This window comes from Sus scrofa, chromosome X (assembly GCF_054392235.1).
Source record: "Sus scrofa isolate SSC_HxYL_T2T_F1_AM1 chromosome X, Sscrofa_HxYL_maternal_Yorkshire_Landrace_v2.0, whole genome shotgun sequence".
In the NCBI taxonomy this organism is placed as follows: Eukaryota; Metazoa; Chordata; class Mammalia; order Artiodactyla; family Suidae; genus Sus; species Sus scrofa.
The window spans coordinates 88,634,656-88,657,964 of record NC_139401.1 but is presented as its reverse complement, the minus strand read 5'-3'; positions in this window follow the sequence as shown (position 1 = coordinate 88,657,964).

Genomic DNA, 23,309 nt, shown 5'->3' with positions numbered 1-23,309 from the left:
GATGACAGCTGGAGAAGACCACTAATTAATTAAGCTTGGTCTAAGGTCAGGCCACCAACTGGCAGACACAAGTTCTTTTTTAAGTTGGAGAATATGGATGAGAGGGATAGGGGAGATCTGAAATATAAGAAGTTTTCCTTTGATTTTTCAAACTCCTTATTTATTTCTCTCAGGGCTTAAGTAGTTTCCTCTGTAACAGTATCAGAATTGACTCATGAATTATTATTCATTGTTAAATTATGTTAGGAATGCATTTGAAATGCAAGAACAAGGTGCACAATGTAGAAACTCTTTGAAAAGGCACTTGGACTTTTTTTTTTTTAAAGTGAGGGAGGAATTTTTTTTCAGTGATATTTGAAAAATGAAGGAAATGTTTGTATTTGTCATACTGTATATTTTGTGAAACTATCTCCTGATTTTCTATTACGTGTCCTTCTACTGTGAAAAGCCATGTAAGGTAAGGCTGATTGCTTTTCTGTTAATAGGGTAGCCGGAGGGTATAGCTCCTACCGGAAGTTAAACTGACTTTGAGATTTTGCATCTATTGTAATTTTCGGTTGTGATTTAAGCCTTTGACTGCTACCTATTGCTCAGAGTATTGTCTCTTCTTCCAGTCTCTTCTCTTCTTACAAGACAGTAAGCTTCCTGAAGGCAGGCATCTTGTCTAGACTATTTTTTACAGTGCTCTATCTGGCAGAGGAACATGCCCAGAGCAAGCTCTCAATAAAGACTGAACTTTTCATTCTTTTCTATGGCTGAGTAGTATTGCACTGTGTATGTGTGTATGTATGTGTATATATATATATAAAGTATACTATATACATATATATATTAAATGTATATGTACATATATATCACATCTTTATCCATTCATCTGCTGATGGACACTTAGGTTCCTGCCATTTGCAGCAACATGGATGACTTGGAGGGCGTTATGCTAAGTGAAATAAATCAGACAGAGAAAGACAAATGCTGTATGATCTCACTTATATGTGGAATCTAAAAAATAATACAAGGAGTTCTCTGGTGGCCTAGTGGTTAAGAACTCAGTGTTGCCACTTCTGTGGAATAGGTTCAATCCCTGGCCCAGGAACAATTTCTGCATGCTGTGGGTGCAACCAAAAAAAAAAAAGGAATTATTTGAGTTCTCTTGTGGCATGGTGGGTTAAGTTTCTAGTGTTGTCACTGCTGCAGCTTGGGTTGCTGCTGTGGTGCAGGTTCAATCCCTGGCCCAGGAACTTCCACAGGCTGCAGGTGTGGCCAAAAATAAATAAATACATAAATGATGCAAACTAGTGAATATAACAAAAAAGAAGTATACTCACAGATTAGAGCACAAACTGGTGGTTACCAGTGAGGAGAGGGAAGGGAGGAGAGGCAAGATGGGGGTAAGGAATTAAGAGGTACAAACTATTAGGTATAAAATAAGCTATAAGGAGGAGTCCCCTGGTGGCATAGAGGGTTAAGGATACAGCATTGTCACTGTTGAGTCTTGGGTTGCTGCTGTGGTGCAAGTTTTAACCCCTGGCCTGGGAACTTCCCTGTGCCTCTGGCGCTGCCAAAAAGATTAGAAAAAATAAGCTACAAAGATATATTTTACAACATGGGGAACATAGCCAATATTGTACAATAATTATAAATGGAGTATAGCCTTTGAGAATTGTGAATCACTGTATTGTACACCTATAATTTATAAAATGTTGTCCATCGATGATACTTCAATAAAAAAAGATAGAACTTACATGAGAGTACTGAGATGGGAATAACAGAATTGTATACATCCATTCCACTCTTGCTTAGTTGTAGCCCTAAGACACAGAGCAGCATGGGATATGGAATGGGACAATTTTGGCAAATCTGCCCCCACCCTTTCTGTTTATTATTATGCATCTTCAGCTGTGCTATTTAGAGTTGATGGTAGCTGAACCATTCTTGCAGAATGAGTAGAAGACAGAAAATTAGCAGGTCTCATTTGGAAGAGTTGAAAAGGAGGAATTGTCCTTCTGCTTTGTAATAGTGACACTGTGGTGACAACAGGCCCTAATGTATGAGTCATAGAAACTCTTATGAATTTGCCCACTTCCGCGATATTTGTGCAGACATGAATTACCTGATGATTATCTCTGTACATATGATTTCAGGTGAATCTGTGTATAAGCAAACTAGCAGTGAGGAGGAATTGTTCCCTGTGTGGACGTTTGGGCATAGAGGTAAAGCCATTCTTTGTAAAGGAGAGGACCTGATTTTACATATAGTGATATTTCAGAAAAAGCAGATATGTTAGATTGTTTTTTGTCTTCTTACTGACACTTCTATTTAATAACTGCCATGAGAGAAAACAACTCTGTTGTGAAAAACACTAACCTTACACTATCCAGCAGCTACAACCATAAATCTGAAATAGAAAGGTTGGTGGTAACCACCACTTGTATAAATAAGAAAAATGCAGTTGTTGACTTCCTATGACTTAGATAAGAAATAGAAAGCATTATGCAAATTAGTTGAGGCAATGAGGTATTTAATAAAGAGCTTGGTTTCATTCAACTATCTGAATATTTCTCAGAATTCTTATCAAATATCTGCTTCTCTCTTTGATTCCAGGTCTTCTCTGATAAAGTGCTCCTGGGAGTTCCCCTTGAGGCTTGGTGGGTTAAAAATCCAGCTAGTATCCATGAGGATATAGGTCCAACCCCTGGCCTTGATCAGTGGGCTAAGGATCTGGCGTTGCTGAGAGCTACAGTGTAGGTCACAGACACAGCTTGGATCTGGCATTGCTGTGGCTGTGGTGCAGGCCTGTAGCTGCAGCTCCAATTGGACCCTGAGCCTGGGAACTTAACATATGCTGCAGGTACAGCCATAAAAAGAAAAAAAATTTTTTAATTAAAAAAAATAGTGCTCCTTAGGTGAACCCAGCCCCACTCATCCCCAGTCAGCCAGGCTTTGGTTGAACTGACAAGATGGGTCAGAGATGGAGAGGATGGGGCTGAGAAACTAGATAGACTTACAGGTGTCAGGTAGGCAGGCAATCTGGAAAGTTCCTAGCAGTATGCTAGGGACTACCTAGGAAAACATCCAGGCAGTTAAACAGAGCCTAGGTGATATGCTGTGGTCCAGACAGGCTAATAATTGGTATAAAAGGGGTCTGCTAACAGATGGTAAAGAATAAGTCATGAAGCTAAGATTTAATGCAGACAGAACCTAATCACAAAGACAAATTCTAGACATGAATTCTAGGTTAGGTCTGAAGCCCAGATTGTTTATAATAAGGCAGGAGGCCAGAATGAAATCTAAGATAAAGATGGCAGTACTAATCATTGAGATTATGATTCCTCAATTGGAGACGAAAGTGAACCTATGGACAGAAATAGAATTGCTTCAGCTATTGGAATTACTTAGTTGTTGGGGTTCTAAGCTAGATACTATATTCCTGTGATAATTTTATTTAGATAGATGCCTGCTGCCATTGCCCGACACAGAGGAAAATTTAATCTTTATGTCCTTCTGGATATTGCAACTTGCTTATAAAATTTTATCTTATAAAAAAATAAAAATAAAATTTTATCTTAAAATGTCCTCTTTTATATATTCATTCCATGAACATTTATTAAATTACTATATTTCATATACTGTGAAGTAATGAGTTGAAAAAAACACAGCCATCGACATAAGAAAATTTGTAAGTTCATGAAGGAGCATCTAAAATGATGATTAGGAGTTCTCATTGTGGCTCAGTGAGTTAAGAACCCAACCAGTGCCCATGAGATTGCTAGTTCAGTCCTGGGTCTCACTCAGTGGGTTAAGGATCCAGCGTTGCAGCAAGCTGTGGTTTAGGTCACAGATGTGGCTTGGATCCTGTGTTGCTGTGATCGTGGTATAAGCTGGCAGCTGCAGTTCCAATTTGACCCCTAGCCCAGGAACTTCCACATGCTGCAGGTGTGGCCCTAAAAAGAAAAACAAAATTAAAAAGTGACAATTAAAATACGGTGTGCTAAAAGCACAAGGCATAGAGGTAACTTTCATTAAGCCATTCAATCAACCAAATGCATTGAGTGCCTTCTATTTTAGAGGCACTAGTCTGGGAACACAATACAAACCTGAGCCTAGACTTGTGGGGTCATGAAAACCATCCAAGAGAAAGTGAAGCATGATCTGCATTTTGAAAGAGGTAGCCAAGTAAAAGGATGTGTACCCATTCTCCTCTTCCTGCATACAAATAAAACACTGAATTTTTTGAGGCAGCATCGTATCTAGTTAAAAACTGCTTACCAGTTCATACACCATTTTGGGTATGAGTGACCATATATGTGAAAGCTTCTTGGACAGATGTTTGTTGAAAATCATTTTTTTCCCCAATGAAAACAAACTTGACTGACAGGTTCTTCACTCTTCCTTTTCTTCACACTTGAGAAGCAGACCTGAAATTTATTTATTTATTTATTATTTATTTATTTATTTTTGGTCTTTTTGCTATTTCTTTGGGCCGCTCCCGCGGCATATGGAGGTTCCCAGGCTAGGGGTCGAATCGGAGCTGGAGCCACCGGCCTACGCCAGAGCCACAGCAACGCAGGATCCGAGCCGCGTCTGCGACCTACACCACAGCTCACGGCAACGCCGAATCGTTAACCCACTGAGCAAGGGCAGGGACCGAACCCGCAATCTTATGGTTCCTAGTTAGATTCGTTAACCACTGCGCCACGACGGGAACTCCAGACCTGAAATTTAGAGATGAAATCATTATCTCACAGCCATGAGTACAAGAGCCTTCTTACAATAATGGTAAAATAAAAAGATAGTAGGAGTCTTGGTCCCTGATGATACCAAGTGACTTATATATCATTTAGACTTTTGTTTAAGCCGTTGTAGTCCTTTTGTTATTATGCACTATTAAACACAATTCTAAGTAATAAAAGGGGATGGGAGTTTGGTAGCAGAGAGTTCAAGAGAACATTCCCAGGCATGGGAAACAATGGCACATGCAAAAGTGTGGAGTGAGAAACTTTCAAGATGAAGACACTGTAAGGAGACCAAATTGGTTGGAGCTATGAAGGGAAAGTGGCCAGAGACGAATTGGAGAGGTAAGTAAGTAAAAACCAGTTCCTTGTCACTCAGATTAAGGAGGGTGGGCTTTGTTGTAAAGGCAGTGGAGAGCCTCTTATGGATTTTTTAATGATTTTTTTTTTTTCTGTTCACAGCATGCATGACTTCCCTGGCCAGCGGTTGAACTTGAGCCACAGCAGTGACAATGCTGGATCCTCACCCTGCTGAGCCACCAGGGAACTCCTCTTAGGGATTTTTTTAATGGCTTAATATTTACATTTTAGAAGGAACATTTTATTAGGATACTTAGGAACATTTGGGAGAGGAGAAACTGATAGTGGGCAGACTAGACAGGAGATTTATAATCATCCAGTGGTTAAAAACCAAAACCAAGGCAGTAGAAATGGGAATTGATAGACCAGATTAGACTTACTAATTATAGATCTGTAGAAAAGATTCAAAATATGTCAAGGAGGAGAATCTATGTAGATTGGATGTGTGAATTTGAAATGAAGAACATCTCAAAGATGATTCTCAGGTTTCTGTCTTGGGTGACCAGATGACCCACCAAGATAGGCATTATAAGAGGAGGTGTTGGTTAAGTAATGATCCAAACTCTGATATCTCTGATAACCAGAGGGAATTTAAATATGTTTTGCCCATTGTAAAAGTATCTCTTAGAAGCAGCAATAATACAGCCTCAACTCTTAGAGATGACATTTATACAAACTTATAGTATTTTCAGAAAATTCCTAAGAGGATTGAGATAGAATCATATTTTATTTCCATGGAATACTATGTTTTTTTTTTGTTCTTTAATATTTCTTAAATACTGTTAGAAACAAAAGCAAAATATAAAGACAAAAATAACAACACCCAAATAGCCACGCCACAGGAACTATAGTAATATTTTTTGTTTCTTTGTTGTCTATTTCAGACTAGTTCACCTCAGTAAGGAGAAAATGATGAATGGAAAAGAGTAAGAAGGAAGGAAATCTTCCATAAGAAACACTAAGCAGATGTTATTTTAATGTCTGACAGTTCTGCATAGTTTTGCACCTTTACGAGTTTATTGAGATAATGGTGGCAGGAAGATGCAGGCTCCAGGCACTGCTAAGTAATGAAACAATTTTGACTTTTACTTAATACTTCCATTAAAACCTTTTCATAATATCTGTGCTCTTTCAATCCAGCCTAAAGAGTACTCACATAAAAAGCCCTAGCAGTGGCGGAGGGAATCAAAACCACCTGCATTCTTTTCCATCTAGATGTTTTCTCTTTAGTTTGGACAAGTTGAGATGAAGGGCAGAGTTGCCCAGCACTTGTTATCAGCCCACGTACCCATCTGAAAACGGTAATGTCCAAAGTCTAGTAACCAGGTTTGGAAAGGGTTGGTTGTGCCTGAACTTTTGTACTTGATTGCATAAATCAAGAATCCATATTTGGGCAAAGTAATGAGAGAACCGTAGTCATTCATTCCGTCTTGGTAGGATTTGGTTTATTGCTACTGCCTTCTGAATTAGATGGATTGAAAGGGGGCACTTAAAAGACTTAAAAAAGCTACTCTTGTTACAAATGGGCTGTTGCTATGCTTAAACAGTGGGAAATCTGTTTCTAATACTTGAGAGGACAATGGTGTGATGGGAGAAAAACAGATACAGGTTCTTTTTTGTATTATTTTTCTCTTTTTGGGCCTGCACCTGTGGCATATGGAAGTTCCTGGGTCAGGGGTTGATTTGGAGTTGCAGCTGCAGGCCTATGCCACAGCCACAGCAATGCCAGATTTGAGCCCTCTCTGTGACCTTTGCCGCAGCTCACGGCAACACTGGATCCTTAACCCACTGAGTGAGCCCAGGGATCGAACCCACATCTTCATGGATACTAGTCAGGTTGATTACCACTGAACCATAACGGGAACTCCTAACTAGGTTCTTATGAGCTAGAAATATGGATTAGGAAGTTGTTGACTGTGGTCACTTGAGCTTTATTGGCATTTCAAAGGAAAAACTGAAAAAGAAAGTTTGACTTTATAAAATTTATTTTATGGGAGGCTATGCTCATAAGTAAGTTTTGAAAACACTCCTTGGAATAAAGTCAGATGCTAGGATAGTATTTGCTAAATTATCATTTCAAGGCCTAGGTACTTAGGCATTAAATGTATTTTGGGTTATCTGTTTAACTCGCATCTTTCTGACAAAGCGCTCAATGGCATGGGGAAATGTAAATCCTACACTCTGGGACTGGATAATAAAACACTCCAAAGGGAATTTTTTTTTCCGAATCCCACTTTATATTCATCTCAGACCCAGACTTTTTCCCTACCACAGCCTCATCACAGATGATTTTCTTCAAATGTGTGATCTTTTCTAAAATTTACTTCAATTTTTGCTCATACCTTTCATTTCCAAGAGTACTTTGCAGAATCCCAAACTATTTTAATTCCAGAGCAGTTTAGTTATAAATCAGTATAAAATCAAAGACTCACTGATCAGAAATCTAGGAATGAAATAGGTATATGTCTGTGAAGGCATGATAGTGATTTGGGACCAGACCAGGTAGTGAGGTAGTGGCCATAATGACAGAAGATCCATGGCATTGCCACTTTGCTTGGAAGCAGAAAGGGACAGGAAGATGTAATAATTCCTTAAGAAGAGTATAACAGGAAGGAAAAGAGCAAGAAATAAGCTGAACTCAGAAATAACTCTTGAAGTTTACTTTTCATTATATTCAAAGGCTCTAGAGTGCCATCTGACATTTCTACCAGGAGCAACAGTAAATAAAAGATATGAATACTTTTCATTTATATATGCATTTTATACCCCAAATATGGAAATCAGCCCAGTTGAGAATGAGCGTTCCTACCTGCAACATCAATGAATACGAAATCAACTGGACTGTCAACCCCCTTGGAAAGAGTCTCTTTGTTTCCAAGTCATGTTACTTGCCCTTGTAAGAAGCACAAAAATAGAGTATTTTATTTATTTATTTATTTTTCTTTCTTTTTTTTTTTTTGCCTTTTCTAGGGCCGCTTCCCATGGCATATGGGAGTTCCCAGGCTAGGGGTCCAATCAGAGCTGTAGCCACCAGCCGACTCCAGAGCCACAGCAACATGGGATCTGACCGCATCTGCGACCTACACCACAGCTCACAACAACGCCAGATCGTTAACCCACTGAGCAAGGCCAGGGATAGAACCCGCAATCTCATGGTTCCTAGTCGGATTCGTTAACCACTGTGTTACGATGGGAACTCCCAAAACAGAGTATTTTAAAAGAAAGTTGTGAGATATTTGGACTTTAAGAACTTGATTTTGACAAGTTCAAGAAGTAAAAGAGGGAGTTCCTGTTGTGGCGCAGTGGTTAATGAATCCGACTAGGAACCATGAGGTTACGGGTTCAGTCCCTGCCCTTGCTCAGTGGGTTGACGATCCGGCGTTGCCGTGAGCTGTGGTGTAGGTTGCAGACACGGCTCGGATCCTGCGTTGCTGTGGCTCTGGCGTAGGCCGGTGGCTCCAGCTCCGATTCAACCCCTCGCCTGGGAACCTCCATATGCCGCGGGAGTGGCCCAAGAAATAGCAACAACAACAACAAAGACAAAAAGACCAAAAAAAAAAAAAAAAGGAAGTAAAAGAGTACTCAACTTTTCATTTATACGGTGGGGGGTGTTTATCTTATTTAAAAAAAATCAGAATCAATAGCTAATTTATTTAACAAACAATTATTGAACATTTTCTATGTGACATTTGGTGATGGGCTACATAATGGATGTGTTAAAAATGAGAAGCAGGCAGGATACATTTCAGCCCAGGAGAGGAAGAAGGCAATTCTATGACAGAAGAGTAGGTGAGATATTAGGTCCAATGTAGTCTTTAAGCATCTCTCGTGTTCTACCAGGTAGATGACTGAAGATCAGCTTTACCCCACACAGTAGGAAATAGAGGCCCAGAAATGTATTCCCATTTTTTTTTTTCTGCCTCCCATTCCTAGATAATAAAGAAGATAAAACTATCATTTCTTTTTGGCTGAGCCCATGGCATGCAGAAGTTCCCAGGCCTAGATCGAATCGGTGCCACCGCAGTGATCCGAGAAGTGACAAAGCAGAATCTTTAACCACTAGGCATCTAGGGAGCTCCAAAAACATCATTTTAATAGGGAAGTTGATGGGCGTGTGTGAAAGTTCACATGCTTTTAAAAACCTCTGCAATTCTTGGCTTTTCTGTATTCTTATGGCAAAGCCCAGAATAGACACTTCCTCAGTGTCCTTCCTTCCCCGGGAACCATTATCTTTTACTTTACTTTTTTAAAAATAGGCTTTATTTTTTTAGAGCAGTTTTTGATTCACAGCAAAATTAGGCAGAAAGTGGGAGTTTTCTTGTAGCACTGTGGGTTGGGGATCCAGCATTGTCACCGCAGCTGCTTGAGTTGCTACTGTGGCATAGGTTCGATCCCTGGCCCAGAAACTTCCACATGCTGTGAGCACAGCGAAGAGAAAAAAATTAAGCAGAAAGTATGGAGAGCTCCTGAATACCTACTATCTCCCACATGCACATCCTCCCCTCTATCAACATCTTGCACCAGGATGGTATATTTATTACAAAGGAGGAACCTACATTGACACATCATTATCACCCCAAGTCCAGAGTTTACATTAGCTTCACTCTTGGTGTTGTATATTCCATGGGTTTGGACAAATGTGTAATGACATGTATATACCATTATAGTATCATGTAGAATAGTTTCACTGCTCTAAGTGTTTTCAGTACTCTGCTCCCTCCACCCTAACACCTGGCAAACACTGATCTTTTTTACTGTCTCCATAGTTTTGCCTTTTCCAGAGTGTCATAGAGTTGGAATCAAACAATATGTAGTCTTTTCAGATTGGCTTCTTTCACTTAGCAATAAGTATTTAAGGTTCCTCTATTCTTTTCATGATTTGATAGTTCATTTCTTCGTAGCACTAAATAGTATTCCATTGTCTGGATTTATTGCAGTTTATTTATCCATTCATCTAATGAAAGACATCTTGGTTGCTTCCAAATTTATGCAATTACGAATAAAGCTGCTGTACACATCTCTGTGTAGGTTTTTGTGGGAACATGAGTTTCACTTTATTTGGGAAATACCAAAGAGCATGATTGCTAGATTGTATGGTTAGAGTGTATTTCATTTTATAAAACACTGTCTTCCAAAGTGGCTGCACCATTTTGCATTCTCATCAAAAGTTCCTATTGCTCCACATCCTCACCAGCATTCGATGTTGTTAGCGTTCTGAATTATGGCCGTTCTAATTGATGTAGAGTTGTAATCCATTGTTGTTTCAATTTGCAGGTCCCTAATTATATATGATGTTAATATATTTTCTTATGCTTATTTGCCCATCTGTATACCTTCTTTGTTGAGTTGACTGTTTAAATCTTTTACCCATTTTATTAATTGGGCAGTTCTTTCTTTGTCTTATTGTTGAGTTTTATGAGTTCTTTGTGTATTTTGCATGACCATCCTTTGTCAGATATGTGTTTTGCAGATTTTTTTTTCTCCTGGTCTCTGGCTTGTCTTCTTTTCTCTTGAAAACTTCTACAGAGCAGAAGTTGTTAATTTCATATCAATTATTTCTTTCATGGATCATGCCTTTGGTGTTGTAACTAAAAAGTCGTTGCCAGTCCAAAAGGAAAAAAAAAAAAAAAAAGAGGTATTTTGTGGTGCAGCAGGTTAAGGATCTGGCATATAAAAAGTCATTGCCAAACCCAAAGCCAAAGCCATCTAGGTTTTCTCCTACATTATCTTCTATATGTTTTATACTTTTGTGTTTTACACTTGATCCATTTTGAAGTAATTTCTGTGAAGGATGTAAGGTGTATCTAGATTCATTTTTTTTTTACTTGTGGATGTCCAGTTGTTCCTGTACCATTTGTTGGAAAGACTGAATTTTTTGCATTATATTTCTTTGATTCTTTGTGAAAGATCAGTTGACTATATTTACATGGATTTATTCCTGGGCTCTCTATTCTGTTTCACTGATCTATTTGTCTAATATTCTGACAATACTGCACTGTTATTTAATGTAGCTTTGTAGTAAATCTTGAAGTCAGGTAGTTTCAGTGCTCTGACTTTGTTCTCCATGAACATTATATTGGCCATTCTGGGTCTTATGCCTCTCCATATAAAACTTAGAATCAGGAGTTCCCATCGTGGCTCAGTGGAAATGAATCTGACTAGCATCCATGAGAATGCAGGTTGGATCCATGGCCTTGCTCGGTGGGATAAGGATCTGGTGTTACCATGAGCTGTGGTGTAGGTTGCAGACTCAGCTCGGATCTGACGTTGCTATGGCTGTGGTGTAGGCAAGCGGCTACAGCTCTAATTCGACCCTGAGCCTGGGAACCTCCATATGCTGTGAGTGCAGCCCTAAAAAACAAATAAAATAAAATAAAATTTAGAATCAGTTTGTGATAACCACAAAATAACTTGCTGGGCTTTGCTTTACTTTTAAAACATTCAGTTATGAAACTTGACCCTGAGAAATGGGATGAACAATACAGTTATAGATAAGAAATTTTAGCAACATGCCTAATTTTGCTTATTCTGCATAATCAGACTCCCACCATTGTTTTTGTCCTATATAAAACCAGAAACATGCCTTAATAGCAAACTGTAATATCCACCAGAATTACTAAAATTAAAAAAAAAAGGAGTTCCTGCTGTGGTGTAATGGGATCAGCATGCCTCTGTAGGGCCAGGACACAGGTTTGATTCCCAGCCCAGCATGGTGGGGGTGAAAAGATCTGGTGCTGCCACAGCTGAGGCCTAGGTCACCACTTTGGCTCGGATCTGATCCCTGACCCTGGGAACTCCTTATGAATTGGGGTGGACAAAAAAGTAAAAAATCAAAAAGCAAACAAACAAACCAAAAACCAAAAAAAAAAAAAAAAAAACCCAAAACCAAAGACAACAACTTTCAAAATTAAGTGTTGGCTACAATGTAGAGCAACAGAAATTCATTTCCATTGCTGATGGAAGTGTAAATTGCTATAACCACTTTGGAAAACTGCTTCTGTGTGTGTGTGTGTGTGTGTGTGTGTGTGTGTGTGTGTGTGTGTGTGCCCCTGAGGCATATGAAAGTTCCCGGGCCATGGATTGAACCCACGAACCCATGCTGCAGTTGCAGCTCGTGCCACAGCTGCTATAAAGCCAGATCCTTAGCCCAATGTGCCAAAAGGGGACTTCCCCTTCTCTGTCTTAATTAAAACTGAATATATGCTTAACTTATAACCCAGAAATTCCACACCCAACATAAATACATACATATATTTATCAGTAGCGTGTACAAGAAATTTCACAACAGCATCATATAAGAGCCAGAAAAGAAATATTTATCAACAGAAGAATGGATATATGAACTAGGCTATATTTAGACAATTTGATGTTTCTAGCTATGAAAATAAACAACTACCACAGGCAGCATCATGGAAGAATCTCACAAACACAATGTTGTAGGAAAGCTGTCATATGCAAAATGCTCCATACTCTTTGATTACAATTTATATAAAGTTCAAAAACAAAAACCTGGTCTGTAATAAGAAATAGTGATTAGCTCTGAGTAGGAGGGGGATCATGAGTGGAAAGGGGAATGAGGGAGATAGAGTTTGATAATATTTTATTTGAGTTGAGTGATGGTTCCACAGGTTTTTTCATTCTGTGAAAATTCTTTGAGCTATATGCTTGTGATTTGTGTACTTTTTGGAATGCATAGTGTTATATTTCAGTGTAAACATTTATTAAAGAAACAAATTCAGTTGGCTCTACCGAGATCTATAAAAGCTATCAGAATATCTATGACAAGAAGTCGACATTTTTTTCAAACTCACTTTTTGGGAACTAGTAAACTACACAATGGGTTAATCTCTTGAGCAAGGGATTGCCATGTTATAGAGGAGGTGGGGTTGGAATTTTGATATGTCTAATTTCAAAGCTTACACTCACAGTCGCTATCCCGTACTACCTTCTATTATGATTACAGATTCTCTTCCAGACCTGCTTATGCTAACCATCTGTGTGTGGTTCTGTACATTTTCTTTTCCTATTTTATTTTATGACACCAAGGGATAGTGAATATATCCTTATTTATGTTTCATGATACTGAAATCAAGTTGAAAGACAGTTGTTTGCTCTAAACAAGGCCAAATAACTATCGTATGTGTGTATGTTGTGGTCACAAAGTTGGCGTTCGTATGAGGTGTATCATTATATCTTTTGACTAATTCTCCACTTGTTTCAAAATGCTTTTAATATTTTGTTCAGCATTTGACCACAGCTGAACACTGAGCAGGTAATCTCACTTAATTGTCTGTGTTGGATATTTAAGGTTTTTTTTTTCTCCTCTCAGGATGTGCTAACAAATTCAGAATCTTTCAGGGTACGCAAGCAATTTAATTTTTTCCAGTGTGCATTGACTTGTATGCAGAGATATTAAATTGTATCTGTCACCGTTCATCTGTTGCCCAATGATAGCATTTAGTAAGTTCCTTAAGAGTGTTTTGTAATTTCCCCTCCTCATCTGGACTAACTTTAATATCCATCCTTCTTCTGGTTCTTAATAAATTGGTGAAATTGCAACCCCACTAATCATACATAGGACTATAGCACCTCCCTATTAACCTTTTATACATACTGAAATGTGGTCATTCATTCATACTATTAGCTTTCCATCTCTTAAACACTTTATAATCCATAGCTAAAGTAGTACATACTCACCTTTTACTGAATTTAATACATAAGCATGAAAAGATGTGAGAATAATACTGTTTTCATAGAGGCAAACACTTCCCCCCCAGAGGTTAGCCATTTAATTTATCTATTTAATATCACAGATGATAATTCTGTTTTTCATTAAAAATAGTTTGTCCAGTATTCTAGCTCTGTGCATGTATTCATTATTGCTGCTTTAACTGTCTAAATGCAACTGATATTGTTGAAGACATATATTCTTTTTTTTTTTTTTTTTTTTGTCTTTTAGGACTGCACCAAGGCATATGGAGGTTCCCAGGCTAGGGGTCGAATTGGATCTGTAGCTACCAGCCTACAGCACAGCCATAGCAGCACTGGATCTGAGCCACGTCTGCGACCTACACCACTGCTCATGGCAATGCCGTATCCTTAACCCACTGAGTGAGACCAGGGATCGAACCTGCATCCTCATGGATAATAGTCGGCTTTGTTAACCACTGAGCCATGATGGGAACTCCAAAGACATATACTCTTTAAGATACTTTATGGTATAAATGTCCAACTCATTTTTTAATTTTTTGTTTAAGTTTTATTGAAGTATAGTTAAATGAAGTGACTGACATGGGATTAATCTCCAAAATATACAAACAACTCATGTAGTTCAATATCAAAAAAACCCCAACCCAATTGACAGAAAGGAGTTCCCCTTGTGCAGGTTAAGAACCCAACATAGCGTCCATGAGGATGCGGATTCAATCCCCGGCCTTGTTCAGTGGGCTAAGGATCTGGCATTGCCACAAGCCATGGCGTAGGTCACAGGTACAGCTCAGATCCAGTGTTGGATTGGCTGTGGTGTAGGCCAGTAGCTACAGCTCCGATTCGAACCCTAGCCAGGGAACTTCCATATGCTGCAGGTACAGTTGTAAAAAGAAAAAAAAAATGGGCAGAAGGTCTAAATAGATATTTTTCCAAAGAAGACATACAGATGGCCAAAAAACACATGAAAAAATGCTTCAATATTGCTAATTATCGGAGAAATCAAAACAATTATGAGGTACCACTTTACACCAGCCAGAATGGCCATCATCAAAATTCTACAATCAACTCATTTTTTAAATGTAGCAAAACAAAACGAGAATTTAATATACATATTTTTGTGATAGATATATCATTTTTCTTCACTTACTGTTTCAGAGACTGTATTACAGCTTTCCTAAAAGGGCAAAAACAAATAAGGCATTATTACCTCAAGTAGGATTTGCAAAATTAATAATTAATATGACAAGGTAGTTAAATTTTTGACATCCTTAACATTGTAATGCATAGAGCTAGCCCAGAAGACCATTAAGTAGTCATTATCAATATTATGGAGAATAGTAGATCCTCATTCTGTCAGGTAGATGCAGCAAACTAAAAAATTTTTCTTTATTATAGAGTCTAGGTACTAATTATAGAACACCTACCAAAGGTTGAACTTGTTCAGCGTTAAAAACAATGATACACCCACATGCTCTTTCAGCCACCTTTCAGTAAACTGCCTGTTTCAAAACTTGATAGTTTCAGCTCATATTATTAGCTTTTACCTTTTTTTGCAAGATACTTGGAAAGGTGAAATAGGATAGAAACTCATTACAATTCAATGGTATTTCTGCATTGCCTGTAGGCTTAATATTTTGACTTGTTTTTCTCATAGACACTTGGTTATAAATCCAAACGAGTATTTTTAAATCAGTCTTGGAAGAGAAATCTCTCATCACAACCTGTTAGGTTTTATTTGTGAAAATGTAATGAAAAGTTTAAGGAAGGAGGAAGAGACCTACAATACCAAGATTTTCATGAAAATTAATCTAATCTATTGCTAACCTCAAATTCCAAGTTGAAGTTTTGAAACAAGTTTTCCATGGCATTCTAGTTAATCTGTGATGATTTACATAAATAGCTTTTTTTTTCTTGCTCTACAGCAAATACAAAAATGCTGTTATTTCCAAATCCCTGAAAAACTATTTGTGATGACACTGAATAAACAAAAATCCTTTTAAAAGAACAGGCCACTGCTAAAATCAAGTCAGTTTCAGCATTCCTTTCCTAGAGCTATTTTGCATATTGGGTCATACAACAGTTTTAGTCCTAGGAACTGTCTATTTTGGGAGCTCACCTACAATCTGGTGACATTATGGAAAAAGTATGAAATTAGAACTGCAATATGAATTAAAAAAAAGCAAACATCCAGAGTTTAAAAGCTTATATTAGTACTTAGCTACTTTTCATTTATAAAGGTGCTTTTCAAGCACTAATTAATCCACTTAAAACCCCTGTGAGCCTGGCTGGACTAGAAGAAAATCAGAGTTTTGAAGACAGAAAAGTGAAAAGTTTCTAGTGGAGCGATACTTTTCCATAACTCATCTCCAGGCAGAATCTCCTCAATTGTTGTCAATTAAATTCCATTTATCTGAACAGTCAGGCTGTTCAGTAGATTAAGAAATTCAGGTTTGCCTGAAACCCTTAGAGATAACCCAAAGCATTGTCCCAGAGTGGAACAAAAATCTCAGAATTGAGAAATCAAGGAAGTCCAGAACTACCCTGGATATTTCTACATATTCAGGGTCAGTGATAGACTGATACAAACCTAAATACACTGGCTCTGACTAGAATTAGACATACTGCTAAGAAAATAACCAGTTGACTCACAATGTCTAATTCCTTTCTGACTCTGGCAGTGTCAATCAAACTTCCGGGGTTAAGGAATGCATGTGTGTGTCACCGGCTGCCACTGGCTGGCCTGAGGCATCAACAAGACAGAAGACCAAATAGAAGGGAAGAAGAGGTTGTGGTAGAAGATCACCAACAATTTTTTAAGATGTCAGTGGTAATTTCTACCAATGGCCTGGGGGGCAGAGAGATAAATGTTAAATCTGTTAAAGTAAAGGAATGAGTAAGAGTAAATTCAAGGAACAAATCATGCTGGAAAGTGCAGGGAGATCACCACATATAATAGCCAGTTCGTGTGGGAACCATGTCTGAAAGCATGTTATTGCATGTAGATAGAATCTATGACCTATACAAAACACAACCAAAGAAATATGTCAAATTCAAGGATGACATTGTGGCAAGGAGCAACAGTTTAACTATGTCTCCCACCCCCAGCACTTAGACACAATGCACACCCCACATCCCTGTTCTATATTTTTCTATGGCATTATCTTTTTCTAACATACTCTTTCTAACAATACAAGTCACAATTGACTTACCATGTGTCCTTCCCCTCTCTCCCCTTACAGAATGGAAACCACTAACATAGAAAGTTTTGTACTTTTTGATTATTGATGTATGCCTGGCATATACAATGGTGTCTAGATTATAATAGGTTCTCATAACTATTTGCTGACTAAAATGAATGAGGTAAATGTAGTTTAAGAAAGGAGTATGGGGAGTTCCCGTCGTGGCGCAGTGGTTAACGAATCCGACTAGGAACCATAAGATTGCGGGTTCGGTCCCTGCCCTTGCTCAGTGGGTTAACGATCCGGCGTTGCCATGAGCTGTAGTGTAGGTTGCAGACGCGGCTCGGATCCCGAGTTGCTGTGGCTCTGGCGTAGGCCGGTGGCTACAGCTCCGATTCAACCCCTAGCCTGGGAACCTCCATATGCCGCGGAAGCGGCCCAAGAGATAGCAACAACAACAACAAAAAGACAAAAAAAAAAAAAAAAAAAAAAAGGAGTATGGGATGTTCCTGAGTGGATGAGTGAAGAGTACGAAGCACACTGAGCTCATTACAGTGGATTGTTTATCAAGTACTATTTCTGTAGCCATATAGAATCTACCTTGAAGTATATGTTTTCTTTGGCTGCTGCTTTTTAGACAAATAGAAAGGAGACCACTGATGTGAACTGAGAAAAGGAGAGAGCAACAGGACAGGGGTTCGGAGAGAAAGTATGAGGAAGTGATATATTCTGTAGGGTCTTGTTGTCCACTGTAAAGACTTAGGCTTTGACTCGAACGAGGTAGGATACCAACAGAATTTTGAGGAGAGGAGTGACTTGATCTGACATATATTTTAACAAACTCTCTTAGGATGTTGTGTGAAGAATCAACTGTAGGAGTAAGAAGGCCAAAGCCAGGAGACCAGTTAAGAGACTGATAAAATAATTCAGAATTTAGAGGATGGTGGCTTGGACCTGTGAGTGGTAGCAGTGGAGATTTTGAGAACTGGTCAAATCAAGGATATGTTTTGAGGGTACAGCCAATGGGATTTCTCACTGGATTGGATATGGCCTGTGAGAGAAGGAAAATGAGTCAAGGATGACAGCAGTGTTTTTGCCATCAGCAAATGGAAGGACAGAGATATCATATACTGAGATGAAAAAGACTTGGTAGTTTGGAAGATTGGGGATGTTAAAAAATAGGTTGGAGACTTCAATACATTTTCAGATACTATGTTTCTTCCTTAGGCAGTGCAGAATGGTGGTGGTGGTGGATTCTAGTCCTTTCACTGTTGATTGTTTAGCTAAATCAACAAAGCTGTTGAGTAGGGATTTTGGGGGTTGTGTTTTGTTTTTACTTCTGAGATTGAATATGATGCAATACAAAGAATATTCAGAATAGCTATCAAGGAAGGAATAGATTTTTATTGTGGTAGATTAATGAGTACATTAAGATCAATTCATTTGGTGTTTTACTGTGATAATTCACCAAGAGAAAATAAGTATTTTTGGTGCCCATCTGTCCTCTTAAATTGATTGATACCAATAAACTGTAAAGATTAAATATACATATCTGCGCAAGGTAGAAACCGCTAGCAAAAATAAGATCAGAGTGACAACCAGCCATACCACGTTAAACTAAAAAGGCCACACACACACACACACTCACAACTCATAAGTTACAATGCTTTCTGAAAATTAAATCTTAAGGAGTGTGTTAGGGATTTCACACCTGTGAAAAACCTGTACAAACTCAGTATGGCTAATATTACAGCATTTGTTAAGCAAAAAAATAACTGGAGACACACCCATAGCCTTTGATCCAGAATTCCACTTCTACTAATTTCTCTTAAGGTAATATTAAGAAGTGCACAAAGATTTACATCCAAAATTGTCTCTCAGAGCTTTTGTTACTGTAACAAAAATTGGAGACCATATAATATCTAAATTTAGAGTATTTAAATCTAGAATATTCAAATTATGCACATTCATTCAACGGAATACTATTGAATTAATTCAAAGCAGTTAATTCAAAGAATATTGTTGAAGTGTATATATTAGTACAGAAAAACCTGTCTGACATATTGAATGAAGAAATCAAGTTAGAAAACAACACTACGTATGACCCCCTTGAAGAGTAGTGGGGTAATCTATTTCTTTTTCTTTCCTTTTTTTTTTTTGCCATTTCTTGGGCCACTCCCGTGGCATATGGAGGTTCCCAGGCTAGGGGTCTAATTGGACCTGAGCCGCCAGCCTACACCAGAGCCACAGCAACACCAGATCCGAGCTGCGTCTGCAACCTACACCACAGCTCATGGCAACACCGGATCGTTAACCCACTGAGCAAGGGCAGGGATCGAACCCACAACCTCATGGTTCCTAGTTGGATTCGTTAACCTCTGCGCCACGATGGGAACTCCCTATTTCTTTCTCTTTTTTTGTCTATTTGCCATTTCTCCGTGGCACATGGAGGTTCCCAGGCTAGGGGTCCAATAGGAGCTGAGCTGCCAGCCTAACACCAGAGCCCCAGCAACTCGGGATAAGAGCCGCGTCTGCAACCTACACCACAGCTCACAGCAATGCCGAATCCTTAACCCACTGAGCAAGGCCAGGGATCGAAGCCACAACCTCATGGTTCCTAGTCGGATTCGTTAACCCAAGACGGGAACTCCAGTAATCTATTTCTTTTTTTTTTTTTTTGTCTTTTGTCTTTTTTGTCTGTTGTTGTTGTTGTTGCTATTGTTGCTATTTCTTGGGCCGCTCCCGCGGCATATGGAGGTTCCCAGGCTAGGGGTTGAATCGGAGCTGTAGCCACCGGCCTACGCCAGAGCCACAGCAACGCAGGATCCGAGCCGCGTCTGCAACCTACACCACAGCTCACGGCAATGCCGGATCATTAACCCACTGAGCAAGGGCAGGGACCGAACCCGCAACCTCATGGTTCCTAGTCGGATTCGTTAACCACTGCGCCACGACGGGAACTCCCCAGTAATCTATTTCTTAACAGAAAAATTCTGTAAGTGTATACCATGAAATGGTAACTGGTTATCATTGGTGGGATTATGGACAACATCTATGATTATTTCTATTTCCAAAAATAAATGTGTGTTTCCTTTATAAGAAAAAAAGTTCAAATACATGGAACAACAAAGATTACAACAAAGTATTTCATGATTTAGAAAAATACACAGGTCTTGTTTCCCTGGAGACACACCCTTGTTCATGCATCATAGGATAAACCTTTAACAGCATATTATTACTGGCACTCCCTGGCTATAATATTTCTGATTGAGATTAGTATAAGTAATGAGATGCCAAATTAAGTGTTTAAAACACTCACAAAAAGCCCTTCCAGTGTGAGAAATGTGTCTAAATAACCACATGTTCATAAGATTACTCTCAGGGTTTTACCAATTTCTGTAATAATTTAAACAAACAACAATTAGTATGAATTCTCAGAGAAGCTTGTGTGCTTTTTCGTTAGTTATACAAAAACGGGGCTAGGGAGAAAACTCTCAATAGAAACGAGAGAACAGAAAGCCAGTATTTTTAATTTTCTCATTAAAGATCCATTTTTTTTCTCCATCTGGCAAGGCAAATAATGTAGAGATGGCCAACTCTAGATTATGAGGGTCATGAGGGGCAGAAGCAACATAGATAATTGAAATCCACAGATAATCTGGAAACCTAATTTTACCTAATAGTTGCAACCACCTCCTGGACAGAACTCTTCAGTACAGCTGCTAATGAGAAGCATAATTGAGTGGTTTGAGTTCATCTGCTTTCAGTTATCCTTTGCAGGTGCTAATGAACAGTGAAGTGGTCAAAGGCTGTCAGCCAAAGGAAGTGGTAGGAGAAAAAGAAAGACATAGATAACCCCAGAAACTGGATAATCAGCCTGGAAATGAGTTGAGTTGACTGCAGTGAGGATCAGCTATTAAAGACCTGCTTGACTAAATTCCATGAGGATATATGTCATGAAACCAGATCTTCATATTAAGCCTTTCTTTTTCTTTTCTTCTTTCTCAGCTGCACACGTAGCATATGAAAGTTCCCAGGCCACAGATCAAATCTGAGTCTATGCTGCAGTCTTGGCAAGGCCGGATCCTTAACCCACTGTACCACAGTGGGAACTCCCATTTTCAGGGTTTTCAAGCATGCAGAGCCTATCTTGAGTAACATGATTTCTGGTATATAGTCTTAGAAATTCTCTGTACTATGGTGATTTTACTGGGTGGCAATGATTGGATATTTATTGTCAGAGCACATCTAATTGACCACAGGCTCCTCTGCTAAATATGGCCAACGAACTGCTTATGAGTCAGGACATTGGCAGACAGCCCTTCTTTTAGACCAATGGGGATGTGATTGACTCACTCTCACCCCTTTCTGGGAGAGAATATAAGCATTGCTGGTATCCAAATCATTTTTTTAAAATTTTTGTTCCAAATTCATGTTTTAGTAAACAGCCTTTTGAAAGAATTGTTATGGTGAACATTTTGTGGTTTATGCTAAGCATTTTGTTTTCAAGAATTATTGAAAATAAATGTTTTTAGAGTGCAATTATTTTCAAGTATTACACAATAAACTCTAATATTTGTAACTAAAACTGTATCTATGTTTGATTAGTAATTAAGCTCTCAAATGGTTATGAAAGCAATTTCCTTTTATAAGGCTGTACTTTAGGACAAATTGCTTGATACATTCACTAATATTCAGAGCTTCGACTATATCTACATATGATTATGAATGTAGATTTCTATAGTAGTAAACTGATTTCCATTTATGGCAGTAGTATAAAACAAAGTGCACTGTAAACTATCTGATATTTGTAAATAAAACTGTATCTGCACATGAATATCAATTATGTTTTCTATAGCAGTTGTGAGACTAATCTCCATTTATAGCACTCGTTTTGAGTAAATGAGATTTTTAATCATTTTGATATCAACTGCTATTTCTTGATCTTGTCCTATGAGTGTGTCCCTTTGCCCATATTGTGAGCAAAAGGGCAAGTGAACTAGTTTTATATAATGTGAATTGTTTAAGCCACTTGGATATTCTAGACTACTCTTTAACTTTTGCTTAAAACTAAATAATTTTCAATTCAATTACAAGTAAACTTAAACAAATTCTACTTAACTGAAAAAACAAATTTGGGTAAACTTTAACCTAATTTACTTCCATGAAATACAATGGCATATGTAGATGAATTGTGAAATTCAATCATACCGAGTGCTTGCAGTGTGCCTGATCTGATAGTACGTGCTTTATATGTATTGACTCCTGTAATATTTGCAAAAACCCATGGGAGAGATGATACTATTACATCTTTAATTTATTATAGATGAGAAACTAAGATTAAATAATTTGTAAAAATTCATCCAGAGCTCATAAGTGGCAGGGCTCAGATTTATTTATTTATTTATTTATTTATTTTTTAGGGCTCAGATTTAAATCCAAGTAGTTGACCTCTAGAGTCAAGCTTTGTAATTCTCCTTGCTGTTGTCTTTGTAATTCTCCTATCTGTTGTCTAATGATATGCAGGCTGAGCATGACTACTTTTGGATACTCCAGGACCATCTTCCAACTTTGACCTCTGTTCATTTGGCAAGTGTCCATTACGTTCAAATAGGCCTGAAGAAATTCTATTTAGTACAGATTTTGAATTAATCTCCATGTGTTTATCAATTTGACTTCTCACACAGTTAATCACTCCTGTATTTAAAAATTTTTTTTCCTGGGCAAGCACGAGAAGTTCCCTGAGGAGCTCAAGCTGGCTGCGGCCCCAGAAGCGAGGCACAGGCGGTGTGGACACCGCTGCTGTGGGTGGTGTCTTAGATGTCTCCAATACCGACTGCCTGGGCTTCTCCGAGGTGGAGCTGGTGGCGATGGTGGTGGATGGCGTGAACCTGCTCATCAAGATGGAGCAGCGGCTGGATCAGGGCCAGGCCATTGATGACCTTGTGCTCGCCCAGAAGTGAAGCCTTGGCCTGCACCTGCTGCCAACACCAGCCCCACTGCTTCCTAATTTATTGCCCGGGCACCCCTGAGGCTCACCATTTGGTGGCTGAGTCCTTAGCCTCGCTGTAGAGACTTCTTCTGTCGCCCTCAGTAGAGTGTATTTTTGTGATGGCGAAGATGTTGCTGATGCTGAAATAAACGGGTTTTGGCCTAACCCCCTCCCCCGAAAAAAAAATTTTAACCTTCACTATTTGATGCCCTCAGTTCCCCCATGGATATGGGTTTCTATTAAACCAACAGGCAAACAATAAGGAACTAATTATAATACACTGCATTTGCAAAGCACTTTCGCATGCTTGCTCTCATAATTTTATTTGTTATTTTTTAA